Here is a 3,885-nt window from a genome sequence, read left to right as displayed (position 1 = left end):
ATGTTAGGCTAATTGGTCATTCTAAATTGTCCCTGAGGGTGAGTACGAATAGTTGTTTCTTTGTCACCATGTGGCCCTGTGGACTTGCAACCTGTCCCAGGGTGAGCCCCGCCCCTCGTATAGTGTCTGCTGGAAATGGGCACCAGTGACTCTGAAAGGAAGAAGTGGGTAAAAACATAATGAATGGATGGATATTTAATTGCCCTTTCATTTTCAGTTTGTTTCTGTCTTTCTCTTTAGTGTTCTGTCAAGGAGTGACAGACAGGTGTACGGTGACCCTGATGAGCCACTTGCAGAAACTTTAACATTTCATTTTAGATCTCTGTTCTTCTGACACCTCCTATACAGTTTATGCATCAAAGTGTCGTTTGATGTTGGAATTCTGGGTCGTTTTCAGTAAAATTCAAGTTTTTTTTTAAACAGTTCCTTTTTGGATAGGATGGTGGCACCAAAGTTCAGCTGTAACCCTGTGACTGCCTCCTTGCTGTGGCTCCTTCTTGAGGTAATCCCAGCAGCAGCAGCAGCAGCAGAGGAAAAGAGGAGAGGAGCAGGAGGTTGCAGCCAGTCACGTGTTGAATAAATCAGATTTTGGAGACGGACGTCCACTGCACGGCCCCCACATCGTTCCCTCTTATTACCAGAGTGCAGCCAGCAGCAGTGTGTGTGCATGTGTGGCGTGTGTGTGTCTGAGTCCGTGCAGACAGGCAGAGAGGGTGCACCGAGAGAAGCTGAGGACGAGGAAACTTTTACCGCAAGTTTTTTTTAAATTTCCACTTTTACTCTTTTCATTTAGAAATCCGGGGGAAAAAAGGAAGGAAAAAAAACTTGATTTTGCACAGAATCGTGCGCTGCAGAGAAAAGCCTCATTTGAAAAGAGGACAGGACTTTTAACCCAGATATGGATGTAACTTTGCGCTTCACAAAGTGGAGCTGAAAGGGATCTTTCTGGATATCTTCGAACTTTGTTTGAATCCCATCAAAACGCCACATGAAGGTGAGTGTCGTGCACAAACTAAAGATCTCCTCACTCCACTGATTTACCCTTAACACACGCAGAGGCTGTCAGAACAGTTCACCCAGAAGCAGCTTGTCTTGTGTTCAGTCATATGGCTGCAGTGGATGCTTTTAGTGGCGGGATGTGTGAAATTTATTGCCTCAGGATCCACCCCCCCCCCCCCCCCCCCCCCAGCTCTGCGGTGCTGTCAGCCTTCAGCCAGTCCTGATGATAATAATTCTCACCCAGCTCTTTATGAACTTGTTTAAATGTTTTAAAAGTTTATTTAAAAGCTAGAGGCTCGATCAGATAACATTTTAGTAATTAAATATATTCATTGCAAAGTATCAAACATAGAACAGTTATCCTTAACTAAATAGTGCAGTTTGAAAGACTTAACTTGCAGTTTTTCTTATTATATAAGATGTAGTTCTGAAATGCGGGTCCACATTCAGTGTAAACAAAACACTCATGTGAACAGACTGAAAACTAGCTGGAAGCTTGGGTCGCACGATTGACCTCTTTTGTGCTGGTTGTATTATTTGTTGGTAAACAAATGTGGCTGCAAGTTTAACCTGTTTTTAGTCACTTTGTTTTTTTCAAATAAGTAAACAAACATGATGGTTTGCATTTTGTAACACATTTTACTTTTATTCTTCTTAGGACACATTACCTATTGATTTAAAACAAATCTGGTGCAAGTTTTGTCTCTTATTTTATTAAATAGTTATTTCTGGGCTTCTTGCCTTTACAATGTGTAGAGCTTCATGCAATGCGCTTACTACATCATAACATGTCACATTCCATGGTTGTCTTTGTACAAAAGCATATTGCATTTTCTTTGAGGGACAGCCAGAAATGTAACTGCCTGTTTTGTCGCTTTTGATTGAAGCCCCCCCTAGAGACAGACATTCCCCTCTGTGTGTTCAGCCTAGAGTTATTGTACCACTGGAGCGCCTTGATGACACACCAAATGGTTACACATGACAGCACAGTGAATGTGACGGCAGACTTATGTTCATTGTCCGTGAATGGATGTTCGTTTCCCTCAATTAATTAATCAATTCAATCTTGACTGGGTTCTTTCACCTCATACATAATTGCTAGAGTGATGGTTTCTAATGAGGCCCCTTGTTTCCTTGTTTTAGTCTGAACAACCACCGAACTTTAAACTCTAGCTTCAAAGGTATAGCTACTCATTGCAAAGTACGAAACCAAACATAAAAAGCTTATCAATGAATGCAGTTTTAAAGAGTTTGCTCCACAGTTTTCCAGGTACTATATTGGTATACAAATCTGAAATGCAGGTATGCACACATTGTAAACAATGTCCATCCAAAAAACGGAGACTACTGATCCAAAACAGATCTTTCATGGACAATAACGCATTTTCAGTGACATTTTTTTAAATCAGTATTTTTTTTTATTGTATCAACTCTACTTCTGCTCTTTATTACAAAGCTATATTCAGAATCTGGGTTGAATTAAAATAAACCACACATAGAAAACAAACAAAGCAATCAACACTTTAAAAATCAACCCAAAACTTAAACAACTCCAGCTTTCGTTACGATCCAAGAGTTATGTCATAAACCCTCGGTGTCTTACATGATGTCATCAAAAAAACATTTGTCTTTGTGGTGTGCACTGTGCTGTTGATGAAGCTTGTGCTCAATAGTTTACTTCTTAAGCTTTTGGAAATCTCTTTCAGTCCTGTTCTAGTCCTAAACAGGAACAACCTAGACTGTTTGTAAATAAGGTAAATCGTAGTCGTCTCCTCAAACCTTGGTTCTATGTTTTGATGCACGTGTGTTTTTTTTAAACTGTAACTATCTGCCAACGAAGTGACAAATGGGGCTGTCTTTAGCGATTGGTGTTTTTTTAAACCAAATCTTCCTTCTGAAAGAGCTGAACCAACTCATTTTGTTTGTGATGTGGTAAAGGGATGATTTTTCTTGTCATGCACTCACACAACCCTAGCCAAAAGGGTTTTACCATCTCTAACAAAGCTAGTTTGCTTCTTCACAGCAATGTTTGTCAAAATTATAAAGTGTATTTTGTATCAGAGGCCTTTTCTTGCTCTTTTTACTTGCACAAAGACCAAAGTTTCAAAGTTTAACGCACGGCACAGAATGGCAGCACTTAGTTTGGCCAACTTTCAGAGCATTTTAGCTTGCTTTGTGCTAGGCCTGTCATCCTCATGTCCAGGCAATCTGCTGCTCTGTCTGTGGTTTCCATTATGGCTCCACTGAGCCTCACAGGCTGGCATGGTACTGAAACCACAGACGTTTTCTTTGAGTTAACTGGAATCACGGCATGCTCTTTATACAAAGTTTTTCACCAAAGTTGGCTCTTTTGGCCTGTTGGTGATTAAAAATTATTTGGTTGTGTTAATTAAAGTATTTCATCAGTGTTATTGCTTCTGAAGGTCATGCGTTTAATTAGATTAGTTAAGGTAGGCTTTATGCATTTTTTCCACCCCCACTAAATAAAGAGATTGTCATAATGAGTGCCATGGTACAATCTGTATGTTATATACAGTATAATATCTATTTTTGTTGACTAAAGTACATTGATAGGCAACTGGATCTTAGCAACATGATGTTCATTCTGTTTTTATCAGCACTGAAGTCTACTATTTAAAAATATTTTTATGAAGGTAAGCATTTTTTATGTAGTTTCTTTATTGGCTCATTGAAAAAGGCATAAGTTTGTTTTTGTTTCATGCAGGATTTGCCAAACCAAAGGTCTGCTTGTCTTCACAGTGGTGCAAAACTGACAAATAATACATCACAGAAAACTGAGAAGCCAGGTACAAATAGGAAAATTTATTTTTCAGAAAAATATTTGACACATTTTCCAAAACAACGTCTAGACTGCTGGGGTGGGGG

At 39.4% G+C, this 3,885-nt stretch overlaps 1 protein-coding gene across 1 annotated transcript in view; it reads left to right on the top strand.

Moving 5' to 3' along the window:
• Window positions 1-554: 554 nt before the first annotated feature.
• The window catches only part of LOC106520553 (protocadherin-16), a 79,046-nt gene continuing 75,715 nt past the window's right edge, over window positions 555-3,885 (top strand). Inside the window, exon 1 of the mRNA XM_014012726.1 lies at window positions 555-994. The gene's annotated coding sequence lies outside the window, so the exon portion shown is untranslated. The remainder of the gene's footprint in view (window positions 995-3,885) is intronic.

This window comes from Austrofundulus limnaeus, unplaced genomic scaffold (genome assembly GCF_001266775.1).
Source record: "Austrofundulus limnaeus strain Quisiro unplaced genomic scaffold, Austrofundulus_limnaeus-1.0 Scaffold94, whole genome shotgun sequence".
Lineage (NCBI taxonomy): Eukaryota > Metazoa > Chordata > Actinopteri > Cyprinodontiformes > Rivulidae > Austrofundulus > Austrofundulus limnaeus.
Note: the sequence above shows the minus strand (reverse complement) of the source record. Positions and strands in the feature narration are given on the sequence as shown.